Source organism: Hyaena hyaena, unplaced genomic scaffold, assembly GCF_003009895.1.
Source record: "Hyaena hyaena isolate Hyena2069 unplaced genomic scaffold, ASM300989v1 scaffold_839, whole genome shotgun sequence".
NCBI lineage: Eukaryota > Metazoa > Chordata > Mammalia > Carnivora > Hyaenidae > Hyaena > Hyaena hyaena.
In genome coordinates, this window is record NW_024081463.1 from 577,972 (window position 1) to 599,965 (window position 21,994).

The 21,994-nt window shown below is 39.8% G+C and overlaps 1 long non-coding RNA gene across 1 annotated transcript; it reads left to right on the forward strand.

The window, feature by feature from the left end:
* Positions 1–5,097: 5,097 nt before the first annotated feature.
* On the forward strand, positions 5,098–19,223 carry LOC120222019. Its single transcript, XR_005525947.1, has 3 exons — positions 5,098–5,207; positions 7,575–7,808; positions 19,137–19,223. It is a non-coding gene; the product is annotated as an uncharacterized LOC120222019 (long non-coding RNA).
* The last annotated feature ends 2,771 nt before the right edge of the window (positions 19,224–21,994 follow it).

A 21,994-nucleotide genomic window follows, 5' to 3' on the forward strand; every position in this document is an offset into this window, starting at 1 on the left:
CCCCTTGAGACTTCATTTTTTTCGTCACTGCAACCCTAGAGGCTTGCACAGAGCTTGATTTAAATATTAGGTGCTCAAAAAAAAAATAAATAAATAAATAAATATTAGGTGCTCATTTAATATTAACTGAATCAATGAATGAATGAATGGGTTGATGGAAGAATGGATGAATTAATGAGAACTCCTCTGCGGCATAGCTAATACGTATACTGTCCAGATCGTGGCCCATTTGACTTACTGCCTTTCCAAATCAACCAGACTTGTGATCCTTCATATTTAGTGTCACAAGAACTAGAAATCTACACCCGAGAAGCAACACACACCTCCCAGCCCATGCAGATCCTTTAGACCTCTACTCCATTCATCTTTTACCTCTCAGACCACTTCCTGCCTTCTGCCTTTCCCCTTTCCCCTCTCCCTAATTCTCCACCTCTGACCCTTTGGCTGTAGAGCCCTGCCACAAACAAGAGATGTGCACCAGTACCGACCTGACTGGACCTGACTCACCAGCCACATCCTCTGGTTTTCCCTAGCAAGATACCACTATTTATTTTGAGAGGAAATGTGGAGCATCCAAGAGTCCTGGGCTGTGTATCCTGCAGATACCCAAGTGAGCATCAGCCTTTGACTCTTCAAAGCCAAGTGAGATTCAGGTTTCTTAGTCTCTGGAGTCCCTAGTTCCATCATCATATCTCAGCTAACAAATCCCACTGTACTTTTCTCAGTTGTGAGCATATTTTTCTCCAGACTCTAACTAAGCTCTTTGTGCCCAGGGACTAAATACAAGAAATTGTGGTTAAGAGCCCTAGATTCAGAGTCAGACAACTGCATTTGAATCCTCACTCTACCACTCTGTGGTCTTGGGCAAATTCCTTAACAGAATTTTCTGTGGCTGTTTCCACATTAATAAAATGATGGTAATAGCTGCCCCATGGTATGTAAAGTGCAGGCAAAGCAGAATCCCAATAATACTGCCTTTGAGATCATCATCCCCTGGCTTGGAACCAGAGGTTTTTTTTACTGTATTTCTGACTTATTCTGTTTTGAGTTCCAGTGTCCACCCTAAACTCTAGAACTGGAGACTATGATACCTGCTGCTAGATGCTCTTGACACCTGTTGTTTATCTGCATTCCTGGTGTCCAGGCATCACCAGTTCTCAAACACTCCCATTATATGCTCTCTCACCAGATTATAGCTCATGCAATCTTCATGCCTAAACATGATTCTCACTTGTAGCCTGCCACTTCTTCTCTGACATTCCATCTACCTGGCTGGATAACAATCTAGCCATAAGCATTACCCTCTCTCCGCTTTACTATTTAGCTTCCAGGATTCAGCCCTACCCTGTCTGGCCACTACTACAACCTTCAGAACCCAAGTTCTGTCACCAGAGTCACTCCTGATTTAAAAGACATAAATAAAATACAATAAATGGTCTCTATCAAAGCTGACTTCATGCCAAGCTTCCAAAGTCAGTAAAGACTGCCATATCCCCACAACATTTTAGCCTCTATCCCACATGGGTCCTCATGCTGTCATGTAGCTTCCTTCTCTATATGGACCACTGTGTTTGCCCCAAAGTCTCACTACTTACTTCCCTTCTCACACCAACCATCAAGACGCATAAAGTCAATGTTCTATTCTCTCCACATCCATTTGTCAACAATAAATAAGGGCATTTGTATCTGCTCTTATAAGATGTGATTTTCATACAGGTCATCAATGGGTGTTAAAACCATTGGGTAAAAGGTTGAAGGTGAACAGGGTATCTTAGTCTCAAAGTATTACTCCATAGATCATCTATTCATTATGATGCAGAAAGGTGATGTTTACAAGGAAGAAATCAAGGAGACAACACTTAACCAAACTTAAACTATGATCAAATTTAACATCATCAATAAGGGGACAAACATGCCTCTTGGCAACATGCACCAAGAAGAACTCATTATGAACTGCTTATGAATTACTCTTGCCAAAAATGTTTAACATATATATGACCCTAAGGAAATAATCAGATGAATCCAAATTCAGGGACACTAGCCTGGACTCTGAAAGTATTAAAAAGAAGAAGAAGAAGGAGGAGGAGGAGGAGGAGGAGAAGAAGAACAAGAACAAGAAGAAGAAGAAGAAGAAGGGGGGAGATTAAGGAGCAAAACTAATAAATTCACTGAATGAGTATACATGATCCTTGGTTTAAAAAACAAAACAGCATGGGGGAGGGCACTTGTTGGGATGAGCTCTGGGTGTTATATGTAAACCAACTTGACAATAAACTATTTAAGAAAAAAATAATATAAAAAATAAATAATAAATAAAATAATAAATAAATAAATAATAAACAAAAAACAAGAACAGCTATAAAGTATATATTGGGATAATTGCAGAAATTTGAATATGGACTGTACATTAGGTATATATCTAAGTAAACTATCTAAATTACTTTTCTTGAGCATAATCATTATATTGTGTTTATGCAGGGGTGTCATGCTGTGTGGAACTTTCTATATGAAATAGACACATATGAAATGTGTGTATGTATGTGTATACCTATTTCATATACACATAAATAGATATACACACACATACATACTCAGAGACAGAGAGAAGTGAGAGTATGCAAATGTGGCAAAAGATTAACTGGTGATCTAGATAAAAGGTATAAGGTGGTTTTTTACAATGTTTTTTCAACTTTTCTGTAAGTTTGACATTTTTCAATATAAAATACCAAGGGAAAAACTATAAAAGAAGGAAGTTGTTCCTTTTCATATTTAGGGAAGGAGGAGGCTGAGAAAGGATTTGTAACAGTAAAAAACATAGCAAGGAACATGGTATTTAAAATGGAAAGCACTCTACCTTGAAAGAGCTTTTCGAAGAAAAGCAAGACTGGACTCCCATTTGTCCTGAAGATCCTTCCCTCTCTTGCAGCAAGCAGGTGCTGAATCATGAGATGTGTACAGCGCTTCACAAGCACTTCACCTACAGCATGCCATTTGATGCATGTGATGACCGATCTGTGAAGGAGACAGGGCAGGTGCTGTTACATTCACTTCTATTCATTTACAAATGAGGAATCAAAACACAAAAGAGAGGTTGTATCTGGCTCCAGTAACTACAGCTCAGTACATGGCAAAAGTAGGTCTTAATCTCTATCTCCCCTTTCATACTGGGTCAGTATTTTTTCTCCACAACAACTGCTATTCAGAATACCATGACTATTCAGAGATTGGAACTGCCCTGGGTTGAAGAGTGCAACCAACTTCGGCTGCGCCCCTGGTACGGGGAGTTTACACCCCCAAAAGAGCGAGGAGCAGCACTTGCTTCAAGAAGGGACTGGAGCACCGTCACTCTCCTCCCCACAACCACCGAGGCAGAGCTCCCGCCTGAGGCATTGGATCCCGCCACGCCCATCCCTGCCTGAGAGGTGCTCTCCTCCCTTTTTTTTTTTTCTTCCCCCTTTTTTTTTCTTTCTTTTTTTTTCTTTTTTTTTTCCCCTTTTTTACTCTTTCTTTTTTTCATCTTCTTTCTCTTTTCTCTCTTTTTTCCCCAGAACACTGACCTGATTAACTCTGGTCGCCAGAATACCATGACTATTCATTCATTTCATTGACTAGAGGGTGCCTAGCTGGCTCAGTCAGTAGAGCATGTGACTCTTGATCTCAAGGTCATGAGTTCAAGCCCCACGTTGGGTATAAAGATTACTTTTTAAATAAATAAATAAAACCACATTATAAAAAAAATAGATGACTATCATTTCATTGATTCTTATTGTGTGATATAGAAAGCTGGATAAAATATTTATCAACAATAATTATAGAGCATTTATTTATTCAACACATTTTTACTCGGCTCCAAATGCCAAGCATTGGGCTGGGAGTGGGGATACATGGTAAATGAGACCTTCTAGAGGAGCACAGTCCAGAAAGGGAGACTAGCTTTGGACGTAATAATAAGAATGCCATCAGAGTAGAAATCACAAATGTTCTGGCCAATTGAAAAAGAGCACTTCTCCCTCCCTTACCATAATGATAATCCTACTTTATTGCAATTATTTGGGTTTTTATTTTAAGTTTATTTATTTTGAGAGGAGGTAGAGAGAGAGAGCATGAGCCAGAAGGGGCCAAGAGAGAATCCCAAGCAGGCTCTGCACTGACAGCAAACAGCCAGATGCAGAGCATGAACCCATGAACCATGAGATCATGACCTGAGCTGAAAACAAGACCTGGATGCTGAACCAATTGAGCCACCCAGCCACCCTGGGTAATTACTTGTTTTAATATTTCCCCTCCCCCCGGGGCACCTGAGTGGCTCAGTTTGTTGAGCAACCAACAGTTGGTTTCGGCTCAGACAACGATCTCATGGTTTGTGAGTTCCAGCCCTTCACTGGACTCCACACTGTCATAGTGTGGAGGCTCCTTGGGAGTCTCTCTCTCTCACTCCCTCTCTCTCAAAACAAATAAATAGATAGGTATTTTCCTTCTCCTCCTAGAGCATCTGACCGCTACAGTAATCCCTGTATCTAGAGATACCTCCAAGACCCTCATCGGATACCTGAAACCACAAATAGTACCCAAACCTCATGCAGACTCTCTTTTTTCCTGTACACGCTGTTTTTTCCCTTCATACATGCTCATGATGAAGTTTCATTTATAAATTAGGCACAGTAAAACTAATAATAAAATACAACAGTTACAAAAATATACTGTAACAGGCTCCTGGGTGGCTCAGTCGGTTAAGCATCTGACTTCGGCTCAGGTCATGATCTCACTGTTTCTGAGTTCGAGCCCTGCATCCAGCTCTGTGCTGACAGCTCAGAGCCTGGAGCCTGCTTCAGATTGTGTGTCTCGGTCTCTGCCCCTCCCCCACTCACGCTCTGTCTCTTTCTCTCTCAAAAATAAATAAACAGGAAAAAAAAATTTTTAAATATATATATGTACTGTAACAAAAGTTCTCTAAATATGGTCTCCCTCTCTCTCAAAATATTTTACTGTCCAGTACTCACTCTACTTGTGACGTTGTGAGATGATAAAATGCCTACGTAATGAGATGCCGTGAGGTGAATGTCGCAGGCATCGTGACGTCAGAAGGAGGGCGACCTGCTTTCCCACCATGCTTGGCGGCAGGGAACCGAAACCCCGGAAAGCCGCTAATGAAGGAGGGCGTGTTTATATGCGAAGCACACAGCAACAGTGTCAGAAACAGAGGAGGTGTGAGTAAATATGCGGAAAATAGAGAAGGGAAGGAAGGGACCAGGGGGAGGGAGGGAGGATGGAAGGAATATCTCTGATTCTGAAACCCAATCTACCCAGTTTGGTTATACAAGATATTTTACAGCACCTCCTCTTCTCCCAACCCATTTGCCAACCAGCAGTGGCCTGGCAATGAGACAGTGTCTCATTGTCTTCGATGCTACAGCTCCAGAGAAGTGAGGAAGAGAGGCACTGTGGGTGAGACGTGTCCACAAAATCAGCAAATCTTATCCACGAGCCAGCACAGCCCACAAATTCTCCTGAGGGCAAAGCTTCATGAATTGCTGTAGCTATACCCATAGAGGTTTTAGGGTAGTTCACAGAAGAATCCTCTCAGTGCCCCTGGCTTTATGCTCAGCTAAGAGCTAGATGTTTCCTCAGTGTTGCTATAAATGGAATTGAAAAGAGTTTTATGGAAGGAATTAAGTCATCAGAACCATAATATGTGTGGGGCACCTGGGTGGCTCAGTCGGTTAAGCGTCAGACTTCAGCTCAGGTCATGATCTCATGGTTCATGGGTTTGAGCCCCATGTCGGGCCCTGTGCTGACAGCCCAGAGCCTGGAGCCTGTTTCGGATTCTGTGTCTCCCTCTCTCTCTGACCCTCCCCTGTTCAAGCTGTCTCTCTCTCTCTCAGAAATAAATAAAACATTAAAAAAATAAAATAAAATAAAAAATAAAAGGTATTAAAAAAAAGAGAACCATAATATGTGTGTGTGTTCATCAATTACCTATATCTTCAAGTAGACACCCTGCAGGAAACCTAGCATGGGGTCCCAAATTCAAAGCTGCTAAGGCCTCCCACGGATATACAACCTGGGCCAAGTTTTCAATATTCCAGCAGATGAGGAAGAATATGATGCTAGAGTCTCGCAAATGTTTTTCCAGCTCATACGTACTTCGAGGTACTTAATGTGGTTCTGTGATTAGAATTATCATTGTCATTCTAAAGAGAGTATAATTCAAATGCAAAGGGTATCACATAACAATACATACCATATCCCTGGGGGCTCAAACATGAGAACAGGAATTGGCCAGATCAGGAGGTTAAAGCAGAGCAGAGCTGTGGCAAAATCAAAACCAAACTGAGGCCATCGTTTCCATGTTCTTGGTACATGGAGGCTTTCTACCTTCTGCAAATTAGAACTTCCCAGTTTCCCAGCATGGCTAAAATTTACCCCTCACTCCTCAAACATGAATCCCTTGAAAGCAGAGCTCTCTCCTTTGTCAATTACACCTTTATGTGTTATTCCAAAAATCGAAAAGATGAGCCCAGTTCTTTCTTCCTGCTTCCTCACTCCACTATGAAAGTAAGCATATTCAGATATTTCACTCACTCCTTCAGATGATAATAATAAGGTAATGCTTATGGGTGAAAAAATCATTTCATGCATTAATACATTTTCTCAAGGTTAACATTTTACTAAAATCTTATATTTCCCAAAGCGAGGAGTGAAAAGAAGGATGAATACTAAGAAAGAATACTGATGTTTGCTTCTTAGGAAGCAAAGATAACCATTTTCTTTCAAATAAAGAGAAGGAAATAGATTTCCCAAGATAGGGTTGGTGATCCAGAAATCATTTAGGATAATAATAATAATAACAACAATAATACTAATTTGTTTAGGGATTACTATATAAGGTATATACTATTAAGCCTTTTAACAAATGGAGAAATCATAGTTTAGAATGGTTAATACTTGCCCCCAAGGTCATAAACCTACCAAGTGATGGAACTAAAGTGGAATCCAGGTAGTCAGATGCCCCCAGTGAAGGAAAAAATTTCAAAGCAGAAAATAATAGTTTCTCCACTGCAGTGAAAATATATTTCCTTTAAACCTTGATGTAACTCATCTGTCCATAAATACAGGCAATTGTAATATACCTTCGGTGGATCTGGCCTTAAAACACAGCTCCTGGCTCCATTTATATGCTGGAAAATTTGGTTGTCAATATTGATTAGTCAGAAGCTATTTCCTTCACAGGCCAAAACCATTTTAAATCTTCTGAAAGAGATAAACATCAAATTCTAAAGCGAAGTCCCTGATTTACATAGTGATTGTGCACATTGTTGCCATTTCCTGGACCCTTTACAATGTTTTATTGGCCAGCACATAGCAGACATTCATGAAACACTGCATTAAATGAAATGAATGAGTAAATGAATACATATCACTGGTCACTGTCTTGCTTGGGCAACTGCTTAAGGCCAAATCTGACTGGCTGCTCTGATCCTTGGCTACTCAATTACCTTTTGTCACCTAACAACTTACCCCAAAACTTAGTTGGCTAAAACAATAACAATTTACTATTTCTAATGATTCTACAGGTTGGCTGTGTTCTGCTCCACATGGTGTTGGCTAGATCACTCATGAGGCAACATGCAATGAGGAGCTAGGCTGGGGGGCCTCAGTGTTCTTCCACATGTGTCATCTCTGTCTCATCTAGGAATTCTACACTCCACCCCTCGGTGCAGCAGAGTTCCCTGGACTTCCATGCAGCAGCTGGGTTCCAGAAGAAAGCCTTCCAAGAAGACCAGGCCCCAAATGCAAACACTCACAAGGTACTCATCTGGCGGAACAGAGACTCAAGGCGTGGGAGAGGACAGTAGAGAGCATGAATCCAGGGGTGTGGTTCATTTAAGCAATGGTATATTAGTCTACCTCATAGGTCACCTTGTTTCTACTTCTTATCTCTTTGTTTCCTCTTCTGATCTCTTTGAGTACAAACTGGTCTGGAATAGTAGTAGAGTTGTAACCATCAGGATCCCTTTAGTTAGAAGTAACAAAAACTCAACTCAGATAAACTAAAGTAAAAACCAAAATATATAGACTCATGTAAGTATAAATTTAGGCATAAAGGGATCCAAGTGCTCAAATATTGTGTTTGGGACTCTCTCCCCCTCCATCTCTTGGCTCTACTGGAGAAGACAATTACCTGTTTTGATTAGATCCCTGGCCGCAACATCTTCTTGTTCCTTCTTTTAGGATGAATCCCTCCATCTTGGCATTTTGTCTAGGTCTCTGTCTTCTGTGTGTTAGGGAAGTCTGCTATATTTCCTGCTTCTGAGAACAAAAATGGCTATATTAAGAAGAGGTCAGGAGAGAGAAGTAGGGGTACCCACAGCTTCCTTGTCCCTCAAACACCACAGTGTTGAGGCCAAAGGAATTTGAATTCTAAGAATCTGGGCTGCAAAGTGACAAAGATGTCTCCAGAGACCCATGGGGACAACCTGGCAGGCCATAGGTGTGTGAGTGTGAACTGGGAGAGATAAAACAGGCCTTATGGGGGGGGCAGGGACCCCATCTGCGGAGAAACAAAGGGAAGAGAAAGAGAGGCTGAGGAAGCTATAGGACTCTATCTGGATAAGAGAAAAGCATCGGACCCAGACAGAGAAAGATCCAGTTTCTAACTGTGGGGCTTCCTCCAGACTGGGGCTGGCTGCCCAGTTCACATACCTGGTGGAAAGGGGAGCCAGTCCTGGGCTCGGTAACGGGTTCAGAAGCGCAGTCCCCAGTGGGAGAAAGCAATCCATCCCTGGAGCTGTGGGAATAAGTTATATAACCTTTCAAAGGACAAAGACCGTCTGCGTCCGCCAGCCAGAGGCCATCATCGGTGGCGCGGAGCGGCACTTCCCCAGTACCGGGGTGCACGAGAGGGACCCTTTAAGACATCGGGTTTAAACCCCAGCTGCACACCAGGGAGGCACGAGAGTGGGCAGAGCAGGACAAACCTCAAGGGCAGCGCGGGGCAGCAATTTCCCGGAACTGGGACGCACCGAGCGGGACCCTTTAAGACATCAGTGTTTAAATCCCAGCCCAGCACCAAGGAGGCACGCGAGTAGGCACAGCAGGACAAACCGCCTGCGAGGTCGGCCTGAACAGAGTGGTTTGGGACACCCGGCATCGTGGAGGAGAGACTAGAGTGTCGCCATTTTTCTCGCCATCACCAAGAAGGTGGGGCCTTGGGAAATGGACCGCATCTGGTTATTCTGGTTGTTGGTTTGTTTAAGCAGACGTGCTTAATCTATTCTCTTTATGCCTGTTCTAGATCACCTGCTTTATTTCCCCCTTTCTCTCTGGATTAAGCCATAGAGTTTCTCTGCCTGGTCAATTTTCTTTTCTTCTTTCCCCCCCTGCCCCTGTCATCTCTCTCTTTGTATGGGATAAGGCCTCTTCCATCAACCACCATCCCGTTGTTTTCCTGTAGCTGGTGTTTTTAGGTTTTTTTTTTTTTTTTCTGTTTTGTTTGCTTGTTTTCTCTTCCAGGGCTACTTCAGTGAATAAATCAAAGGACACCTAATGGAGGGTCCAAAACATCGCTACGATAGAATAACCAGGGGCGCCTGGGTGGCTCAGTAGGTTAAGCGTCCGACTTCAGCTCATGTCATGATCTCAGTTCATGGGTTCAAGCTCCACGTCAGGCTTTGTGCTGACAGCTAGCTCAGAGCCTGGAACCTGTTTCAGATTCTGTGTCTCCCTCTCTCTCTGACCCTCCCCTGCTCACGCTCGCGCTCTCTCTCTCTCTCTCTCTCTCAAAGAAATAAATAAAACATTTTAAAAAATGAAATAAAATAACCAAAGTCACAACAGAGAACAAGTAACACTCTCCAAAAAACACTGAAGGGCCAGGCCCTAGACAGTGTATGACCCCTCTTTAACATAGTAGTGCTCACAGGCGCAGGACACATAACAAGCTTTTAAAGCACATAAGGGACAGAAAACTAGCCAAAATGATGAAACAGAAGAATTTGCCTCAAAAGAAATTCGAGGAAGAAATGGCAGCTAAAGAATTGATCAAAGCAGTTATAAACAATATAACTGAATAAGAATTTAGAATAATGGTCATAAGATTAATTGCTGGGCTTGAAAAAAGCATAGAAGACAGCAGAGAATCTATTGCTACAGAGATCAAGAAACTAAAAAATAGTCATGATCAATTTTAAAATGCTGTAAATGAGGTGGAGGATTTGAAGAGGCATTGTAAGTGAGGGCTGAAGACACAGAGGGGAGAACAGGTGAAATATAAAATTATGGAAAAAGATGAAGCTGAGAAAAAGATTAAAAAATTCTGGACCACGAGGGGAGAATTAGACTACTAAGCAATTCAATGAAATGGAATGGATATATTTCTAGAAACATATAAACTATCACAGCTGAAACAAGAAGAAATAGAAAATCTGAACAGACCCATAATCACCAAAGAAATTAAATCAGTAATCAAAAATCCCAATAAACCAAAAAAAGTCCAGGCCCAGATGGCTTCCTAGGGGAATTCTACCAAACATTTAAAGAAAAGTTATTATCTATTCTCAAACTATTCCAAAAAATAGAAATGGAAGGAAAATTTCCAAACTCCTTCTATTACCTTGGTTCTAAAACCAAAGATCCAACTAAAAAGGAGAATTACAGGTCAATATCCCTGTGGAATATGGATGCAAAAATTCTCAGCAAGATACCAGCAAATCAAATTGAACAGTACATTAAAAGAATTATCCACCACTATCAAGTTGGGTTTATTCCTGGGCTGCAGAAGTGGTTCAATATTCATAAATCAATCAGCATGATACATTACATTAATAAAAGGATATAAACTATTTGATCTTCTCAAGAGATATAGAAAAAGCATTTGACAAAATTCATTCTTGATGCAAACCCTCAATAAAGTAAGAAGAGAGGGAACATATCTCAACATCATAAAGACCATATACAAAAGACCCACAGGTAATATACTCAATGACGAGAAACTGAGAGCTTTTCCTCTATGGTCAGGAACAAGACAGGGATCTCCACTCACACATTATTTGTTATTTAATATAGTATTGGAAGTCCTAGCCTTGGCAATCAGACAACAAAAAAGGCATCAAAATTGGCAAGGAAGAGGTCAAAATTTCACTATTCACCGACAACATGATACTCCATGTAGAAAATCCAGAAGACTAGAAGTGATACATAAATTCAATAAAGTTACAGGATTCAAAATCAACATACAGAAATCTCTTGCATTTCTATATGCCAATAACGAAGCAGCAGGAAGAGAAATCAAAGAATCAATGACATTTACAATTGCATAAAAACCATACCTAGGAATAAACCTAACCAAAGATGTAAAAGATCTTTACTCTGAAAACTACTTAGGAAAGAAATTGAAGATGACACAAGGAAATGGAAGAACATTCCATGCTCATGGTTTGGAAGAAAAAATATTATTAACATGTCTATACTACCCAAAGCAATCTACATATTTAATGCAATCCCTATCAAAATACTACAAGCATTTCCCACAGAACTAGAACAAAAAAACCCAAATTACCAAAGCAATTCTGAAAAAGAAAAACAAAGCTGGATACAACACACTTTAAGCTATATTACAAATCTGTAGTCATCAAGATAGTATGGTATTGACACAAACACAGACACATGGATCAATGGAACAGAATAGAAAACACAGAAATGAACCCATAACTATGTGATCAACTAATCTTTGACAAATCAGGGAAGAATATTCAGTGGAAAAAACAGTCTCTTCAACAAATGGTGTTGGGAAACTGGACAGTAACATGCAGGAGAATGCAAATGGACCACTTTTTACACTACACCACAAAAATAAATTCAAAATGGATGAAAGACCTAAATGTGAGACAGGAAACCATCAAAATCCTAGGGGAGAACATAGGCAGCAACTTTTTTGACATTGACCATAGCAATTTGCTACTAGACATGTCTCCTGAGGCAAGGGAAACAAAAGCAAACATGAACTATTAGGACTTCATCAAGATAAAAAGCTTCTTCACAGCGAAGGAAACAATCAACAAAACTAAACAGCAACTTACAGAGTGATAGAAGATATTTGCAAATGACATATCAGAAAAAGGGTTAGTGTCCAAAATTTGTAAAGAACATATCAACATTTCAAAATCCAAAAAACAAATCATTCAGTGAAGAAATGGGCAGAAGACATGAATAAACACTTTTCCAAAGAAGACATCTAACCAGGCTAACCAGACACATCAAAAGATCCTCAAAATCACTTATCATCAGGGAAATACAAATCAAAACCACAATGAGAGGTGCCTGGTTGGCTCAGTCAGGTAAGCGTCTGACTTTGGCTTAAGTCATGATCTCACAGTTCGTGAGTTCGAGCCCAGCATCAGGCTCTGTGCTGACAGCTCAGAGCCTGGAGCCTGGTTCTGATTCTCTGTCTCCCTCCTTCTCTCTACCCCTCCCCCACTCATGTTCTGTCTCTCTCAAAAATAAATAAACTTCATAAAAAATAAAAACCATGATGAGGTACCCCCTCACACCTGTCAGAATGGCTAAAATTAACAATACAGGAAACAACAGATGTTGGCAAGGATGCAGGAAAATGGGGACCCTCTTACACTGTTGGTGAGAATGCAAACCAGCATAGCTACTCTGGAAAACAAGATGGAGTTTTCTCAAAAAGTTAAAAATAGGACTACCCTACAACCCAGCAGTTGCACTACTAGGTATTTACCCAAAGGATACAAAAATACTGATTTGCAGGGACACATGCACCTGATGTTCATAGTACCATTATCAACAATAACCAAATTATGGAAAGAGCCCAAAAGTCCATTGACTGCTGAATGGATAAAGAAAATTTGGTATGCATATGTGTGTGTGTGTGAGAGAGAGAGAGAGAGAGAGGAGAGAGAGAGATTACCCAGCCATTGAAAAGAATGAAATTATGCCATTTGCAATGATGCGGATGGAGCTAAAATCTATTTTGCTAAGCTAAACAAGTAAGTCAGAGAAATCATATGCATATGATTTCATGCATATGTGGAATTTAAGAAACAAAGATGAAAATAGTAGGAGTAAGGAAAAAAGAGAAAAGAGCAAACCATAAGAAACACTTTACTATAGAGAACAAAGGGGGTTGGTGGAGGGAAGTGGCTGGGGACAGTTAAATGGATGATGGCATTAAGGAGGGCACTTGTGATGAGCACTGGGTGTTGAATGTAAGTGATGAATCACTCAATTCTATTTCTGAAACCAATATTACACTATATGTTAACTAACTAGAATTTAAATTAAAACTTGAAATGAGAAAGAAAGAAAGAAAGAAAGAAAGAAAGAAAGAAAGAAAGAAAGAAAGAAAGAAAGAGAAAGAAGGATAAAGACACCATGTGATGAAAAAAAATCAACAACCCATATTTAAATAGTCTTCATAGCTTCATAGTCTCAGGAGAGAGCCCTCTATTGTTTTTGATTTCTCAAAAGAAACAATGTCCAGTGAGCCAGTGGAAAAGATGCTTTTAGTCTGCTTTTTACTAAAAGTATAGCAGTACCAGTTGCTATTGCTGTATAACAAATTTTTGTACAACTTAAGTGGCTTAAAATGACATAAACATAAAATAATTTTATGATCTCATGGTCTCTCTGGGTCAGAAACTTGATACTGGTTCTGTGGGGCAGTTCTGGCTTAAGATTTCTCACGTGGTTGTAGTTATATAGTGACTGGAGCTAGAAGTGAGGTAGGCGAGTGGGGTCAGAAGGAGCAGATGGGAGTTGGCCAGGCATCTCTCTCTATGTATAGTTTCAGGGCTTTTCCAAGTGGTCTCTCCACGTGGGATAATTTGAGCTTCCTCATAGCATGATGGCCTATTGGCCTGCTTACATGGCAGCACAGATATTCCAACAAGCAAAGGAAAAGATGCCTCATCTTTTGTGACCTAGACCCAGAAGTCATGCTACATCACTTCTGCATTCTATTCATTACAAGTGAGGCATAGAGTCAAGAGAAGACAAATTAGACACCACCTTTTGATGGCGGGGGGAGTATCTATAAGAACATGTGGACTGGGGGTACCTGGCTGGCTCTGTTGGTTAAATGTCTAACTCTTGATTTCATCTCAGGTCATGATCTCATGGCTCATGGGTTCAAGCCCCGCATTGGGCTCTGCGCTGACAGTGCTGAGCCTGCCTGGGTTTTCTCTCCCTCACTCTCTCTGCCCCACTCCCCCCACCCCCGCTTGCCCTTGCTCTTACTCTCTCTCACTCGCTCTCTGTCAAAATAAATAAACAAATAGAACACGTGGACTGAGACATATTCTTTTGGCCACCTTTGGAAAATATACTCTGCCACAGCAGGATGCAGGAAACTCATAGGCTCAGGTTATCAGGATGTCATGCTACAAACATGTTTCTTTGATTTCAAATTACCTCTTTGTTTCAAGCATTAAAGGGTTTCCATTTCTTTTTTTAGAGATATGGTTTAGGTGGGGGCCTGCATGGCTCAATTGGTTAAGTGTCTGACTTCAGCCCACCTCATGATCTCAGTTTGTGAGTTTGAGCCCCACCTTGGGCTCTGTGCTGACTGCTCAGAGCCTGGAGCCTGCTTTGGATTCTGTGTCTCCTTCTCTTTCTGCCCCTCTCTAGCCCATGCTCGCTCGCTTGCTCTCTCTCTGTCAAAAATAAATTTTAAAAAATTTTAAAAATATATCCAATAGAGATACAGTTTAGTTGTATTTCTGTTCTCAAATTTTATCCATCAGGCCCATGTGTTAGTAGTGGGAGGAGAAACAGCCCAGTCCAAAGGCCCAAAACTGGATGTGAACTCTGTTACTTGTCTCTGGAAACTTCAATCCCATTTGGCAGATTGCCACCAAAATTAAATTAAGTTTATTCTCGAGTTTTAACTTGAGAGAAAAAAGCACATGAACTCTTTAGCTTATTGTCTTAGTTCTTTTGTCAAAGGTGAAACCACATATAAGAAGTATAATGGGTCTTTAGCAAAATAAGTAAAATAGAGTCATGCCTATATGTCGGTGAACTACAGAACATAAAAAATATTAAAAAGTCTTGAAACCAAGGAGAAAGATATATGACCTACAAAGAAACAATTATTCAGAAGTCACTCATTTCAAAAGTAACAATGTGAACTAAAATGCAGTGAATATTGCCAACATGTCGGCCAACAATAATTATCAATTAAAATACTATGCTGAACTAAAATATTACATGATTGAAAATGAAAATGGATTAAACTAACAATCATTAGGCAATGCAGAAAAAACTACTGAAAAGAAAAAGAAGGAAATTAAATCCAGAAAGGAGTGGTAAGAAGCATAATAAGCATAGAAATTGTAAACATATGGGGCATAAATCAGCTCATTCAAAAGTTCTTTCAAGTCATTACGGTACAAACTAAAAAGAAGAACGGTCAAGACACATCCCTGATATATTCCTTTCAACATTTTATCTGATGTATTAGGTGGTGGTTCGTGAAAGTGCTGACCCTTGCAGAGGTAACCACAAGATCCTGGAGCTCTATTAATCTAGATTAATTATGGCAAGAAAGACATAGAAATAATTACATGCAAACTGAACTCTCAAACTCATTTTAGTGATTGGTTTCCTCCTTGTTTATTACACCTCCTAAACTATAAAATATACTCCTTTTGGTGTTCCCTGTCTTTCCCTCCACCCAGATAGAGGTGCAAGTGAAAAGTTAATACAACATTTCCGGTTTCACTTCAACAGGTAGAGAGCTTGGAAGTCAAATCTCTCATCCTTACAACCTAAAAAAGCAAAACAAACTGAAAAACAACCTTTCCTGGACCCGTCAGGGAACGGGCATTGCAGGTCAAACTGCAAACCCAAAACCAGGGCAGATAGAGAAATTCAGAGTCACAGACGAGATCCACTCGGGAGGAGGAGCTGCTGGCACTAGCAGCTGGTAGGAAATGATCATTGTGACAAATTGCTGAGGCTGACAATGGAGCAGTCTGAGACTGAGAAACTCCTAGGGACCACACTGTTGGGCAGGGATCCCCCACTTCAGTCCATTTTACCTTCAGGAAGACTACAAAGTTTTCATTATAAAAATCAGAGAAAGATTGGGTGGATTTGGCAGAGGAAGGAGAATAATCATTGTGACAAATGTCCAAAGTGCTCTCTATAACACAGGTCTACTTCCCAGGGAAAAGATTTGACCAGAGCTTTCTCCCACCTGGGGGAAGGATATTCCTCCTACACCGCCTCATCTCCCTTTCTGGCCTCACTTCAGGGGGGAAAAAATCTTTTCCGTCCTATCAACACTTATGAAGGTCACAGCCCTCAGACACAGGCCTACTAAAAGACTGAGGTTTCATCTTAAAATTGTGCAATGCTTCCCCTCCCCCATACTATACCAGCACCCCAACAGGCCTCAATTATCACAGCAGGTTATAGATGAAGGAACCTATGATGTGCAGACTCTAAGAGTCCTAGGGAAACCCAAAACCTACAGGAGAGAGAAAACAAGGGCATGAAAGGACTCTGAAGCCTCTGGAACCTACAGCTTCAGCAAACATGAAATGCATTCCATCTTCTAGCCAGGTTAACATAAATTTTCCTAAATCCTATTGAACTCACTTCCTATATTACCCAATACAACATGACAGCTTTCAACAAAATCTTACAACCAAAGGCAAAAACAAAGGCAAGAAAGAACACACTCCAAAGAGAGCAAGCATTAGAACCTGATTCAGATATGACACAGCTGCTGGACTTATCAGATAAGTAATTTAAAGTATCCATGATTTAATATGTTAAAATATGAAGAGTAAACAACATGCAAGAACAGCTGGATAATATAAACAGAGATGAAAACTCAAAAAGAAAAAAGAATCAAAAGGAAATTATAGAAATCAAAAACACTGGAACAGAAATGAAGATTGCTTTGGGTGGGCTCATCAGTAGACTTGACATGGCTTAGAAAAAAGTCAGTGAGCTTGAAGATAGGTCAACAGAAACTTTCCAAACTAAAAGGCAAAGAGGAAAGAAAAAGAACAAAGCATCTAGAGCTGAGGGACAATTTTATTTTCAAAAGGCCTATTGTACATAATTTGAATACCAGGAAGAAAAGAAAGAGAGAGAAAAGGAGCAAGAAAGAACAGCATTATAAGCTCGTTTTTAGATTAATGTAGACATAGATGTTTACACAAAGAAATATTTGTAAATATGTGTATATACACAGTCTAATATACACATATGTATTTGCTTGTTCTATTAGCTGAGAGGGCATGGCAGCAAAGACACCCCAGTAGTAATTAGCACGCTTCGTGCTCAGAACTTGGTTTCCAATACCATTCTCTACTAAAAGGGCTGGTAAGGATTCTTTGGAGAAACGGCTAATTCTATACCCAGAGCACAAATGCCACCTCTAACCAGCAGCACTGTATGATCTGGAAGCTTTAGAAATGCAGAATCAAGATCTACAGGTAATCTGTATCCATGTTAAACTTTGAAAGGCACTAACTTAGGGGCACCTGGGTGGCTCAGTCAGTTAGGCTAAGCATCCAACTCTTTTTTTTTTTTTTTTTTTGCTTTCTTTCTTTTTTTTTTTTTTTTCCAAATAGTTTATTGTCAAATTAGTTTCTACATAACACTCAGTGCTCATCCCCAAAGTGCCCTCCTTCATGCCCATCCCCCCCTTCCCCCCACATCCATCAGTCCTCAGTTTTTGTCAGCATTCAAGAGTCTCTCATGGTTTAAGCATCCAACTCTTGACCTCTGCTAAGGTCTTGATTTCAGGATTGTGAGCTCAAGCCCCATATTGGGTACTGTGTTGGGTTTCACGCTGGGCATGGAGCCTACCTGAATGAATGAATGAATGAATGAATGACTTAGTGGCTATCAAATATAAATTGCCTATCTTCACCACCCCCCAGCAAAATTCTTCTAGTAAATGTCAATAATTTATTTCTTCTGATAGACACATTTGCTACAAAAGTTGATGAATTTACCAATGATTCTAATTGTAAAAATACTTCTAAACAGGACCAGCTACAGGCTGGATCTCTGAATAAAGACATTTTTAACCTTACTCTAAGTTCTGTACTGTTAACCATCCTTCTAACAGCTTAGAGGGTTGGAATAGGGAGTGCCTTTTTAACAAGCTAAGTGTGTATTAATCAGTTCAAGGTATTGATATCCATGAGCTGATAGAGGGGGAAGAAAAGGCTTTTTCCTCTGCCCAGGTGAAGGTGTGTTCACCTCTATCTACAGAGTGGAAAATCAGGCAGAGTAATTACAGGTGGAATAAGGACTATAAGCTCCAGATTACTCTCAGGAAACATTTCTGAGTCTAAATGCACTTTTTAATTAGCTCTTCCAATAGCATCATGCTAATTGGCTAATTTGGAAATGATAAGAGACCCTGTGTGCTTTAAAGAAAATCTGTTTGTTGATATATTTATTTGCACCTGAGACTGTCTTATTGCTGGCAGGACAGATATTATTAAAACAGAATCACCTGCTTATTTTAACCAGATTTTTTTCAACGAACACACATGAATTGAATTATCCCTAGGGTTTCAGGAGGAAGTATTAGCATTTTGAGTGATGGGAAATTGCCACTTAGCTGGGAAATAAATGAGCTTTAAATAGATCCCATTATTTTTTACAAGGTTATTATTGTAAATGTTTCATAATAGAAGAAATGCCCTTCAAGTCTATCCGCATTGGTGGTTTATGGTTGGGGTGTTAACCTCTAAGTAGCCCAGCTCTTCACATCCAGCCACAATGAGTTTTTATATTTGACTACATAAAATAAAATTACCTTTTATTGGCCCACATAATATTTCCAACAAGTTTCTATATTTGTTACCTATGTTGTGAAGAAAACGTATTAAGTTTATTTGCCTGGGCTAAGAAACTGGCTTTTTAAAGTTTTCATGGGTTTAATATATTTTACCTTTAACAAGACTATCCTGAACATGATAGAAACATGGGTTTAGGTGAGAACATGGCGATATATTTGGACATTTAGTTTTATCTCACTTGACTATTTCACACTGCTTTACTTATGTCACTAAAAGATGATACTTTATAATCCAAACAAGCCTTCACTGTAGCTTACTATTTAAAATGTTCCTTTCCAGCCTAATTACTGCCACTAAATAATAAAAGAAGAAACTGCGTGGATCATCCTGGATTTCAGAAAGTACACTAGTAAACAGTCTCCTCCCTCTGGTTTAATAGTCTCTTTTTTACTCAGAGTATTCTTGAGCCTCTGCAGCTATTCTGCACTGTAGGCTAAGGCTCCTCGATAAGTTTGGAAATGCTGGGGTGCCCCCTACCGTTGCAAATGGGGAAGCATGTTTCTTTACATCTCCATTCAGAGAAGGAGATTCTTCTGAAAATGATATTTAACCAAAGTTCAGATACAGGATGGTTAGTCATTTGGTAAGTGGATGGATGAATGTATGTATGTATGTATGTATGGATGGATGGATGGATGGATGGATGACTGGAAGGAAAATAGGTATATACAGGAAGCCCACCTGAGGATAAATTTTAAATTTAACTACTTAAATGTTTACCTGGTCTAGAGGTCTATTTATGGCCGGGGGAAGGGGAGGAGGAGATGAATATTACATGACTGAAGTATTTGCATGTGTACTTTTCTAAAACAACAGTGTGTAGCTTTCATCATGATTTCAAAGGGACATGAAACCAGGGCCATTCTCTCCCTGTTACCTTCCCTGTGGTCTTTCTTGATGGTATCAATATCCAGGTAGGTGATCCTTCTACTTAACAACATACTTCTCACTTTCCGCACTCCTCTCCTTCAATGATCCTATTCTCCACCTGTTTCACTCAGTTCCATTATCACATCCTAAACATTGTCATTACCACCTACAGAATTTCACTTTGCAAGCATTCCACTTTGTGCTCACCAACTCCTATACACACACACACACACACACACACACACACACACACACATAACTTCCCCACAATTCTTTGGCTGACTGGGATAGCCCAATCCATTAATTCTGCCATTTTTCACTATCATTCCCTTCTGAACTTTCTCTTAACTCATCTTAGTTTCCATGTTCTATTACTAGAATCAGCTCCTTGCATGCACTCAACTCCTTTGTCCCTTCCTACCACCTCCTTATCCGCCAGATGAAATTCCACCCCTAAATTCAGATCTCCACTTATTCTATGAAGAATAACCAAAGAAACTAACCAAAGAAAAACACAAAATCAAGTGATTGGTCTCTTTAAGTTTATGATCACCAAATTCAGGAGGGCTGTCAATTTTGCTACATTATTGATAAACTGGATTTCATCAAAATGTTAAGCTTATGCTCTTTGAAAGACACTGTTAAGAAAATAAAAAGGTGGAGCACCTGGGGGCTCAGTTTATTGAACAACCAACTTCAGCTCAGGTCATGATCTCACAGTCTGCGAGTTCGAGCATATGTCAGGTTCTGTGCTGACAGTTCAGAGTTTGGAGCCCATTTCAGATTCTGTGTCTCCCTCTCCTACTCTCTCATTCTCTCTCTCTCTCTCTCTCTCTCTCTGAAAAATAAACATTAAAAAAATTTTTTAAAGAAAACAAAAAGGCAAGCTAAATATAGGAGAAAATATCTGTAAAACACATACCTGATAAAGGAATTGTATCTAGAATATATAAAGAACTCTCAAAACTCAAGAATAAGAAAAGTCATTTAAAATAAAATAGGCAGTGAAGCACAACATGACTAAATTGATTAAGTGGTTAAGCATTTGACTCAATTTCTACTCAGGTGATGATCTCATGGTTCATGAGATCAGGCCCCACATGAGGCTCCAAGCTGATAGCATAGAACCTGCTTGGGATTCTCTCCCTCTCTCTCTGCTCTTACCCTGCTCACACTTTCTCTCTCTCCCTCTGTTTCTCTCTCAAAATAAATAAACTTAAAAAAAAAAAAAAAAAACCTAGGCAGCATGTTAGAATGTATACCAAAGAAGATATATGTATGGCCAATGAGCCCATAAAGGATACTCAACATCATTAGTCACTACAGAAATGTAAATTAAAGCCACAATGTGCTATTATTGCAGACCTATTAGATGAAAATAATTTTTTTAAACACAATACCAGGATGAACTAGAAGTCTCATAAATTGCTGGTGAAAATGCAAAATGATAGAGCCATTTTGAAGAACAGATTTTCAGTTTCTTATACAGTTAAGCATATACTTACCATATAGCCCAGCAATCTCACCCATAGTTATTCTCCCAAGAGAGAAGAAAACTTATGTTTACACAACACCTATTCACAAGTGTTCATAGAAGTTTTATTCCAATTTGCCAAAGACTGGAAACAACTCAAATGTCTTTAACAGATAAATTGTGGTGTATCCATACAGTGAAATATTACTCAGCAATGAAGAGTGAACTCCTGATCCATGCAATGACATGGATGGATCTTAAAATCATACTAAGTGAAGGCAGCTAGTCTCAAAAAGCTAGCTACATATCCCATGATTCCATTGATACGACATTTTGAAAAAGGCCAAAGCTACAGGACAAAAAAACAAATGAGTGGTTGTGAGGGGCTAGAATGTGGAAGAGGAGATGTTTACTGCAAAAGGGCACCAGAGAATTTTGTGAAGTGATAGAATTTTGTGTTTGTGACAGTGGATCTGACTGCATCTAAATGATACCTCAATAAACCTATTTTAAATTGATACAATGGCGCTTGGGTGGTTCAGCTGGTTAAGTGTCTGACTTCGGCTCTGGTCATCATCTTGTAGTTCATGAGTTCAAGCCCCACATGGGGCCCTCTGCTGTCAGTGTGGAACCCGCTTAAGATCCTCTGTCCCTCTCTCTCTCTCTGCCCTTCTCCTGCTCCCTCTGTCTCCCAAAATAAATGAACTTAAGAAAAAAGAAATACTTTTTAAAAAATTAAATAAAAAAATAAAAATGGTTACAATGTATTACATCAAGATAGTGCAAATGGTAA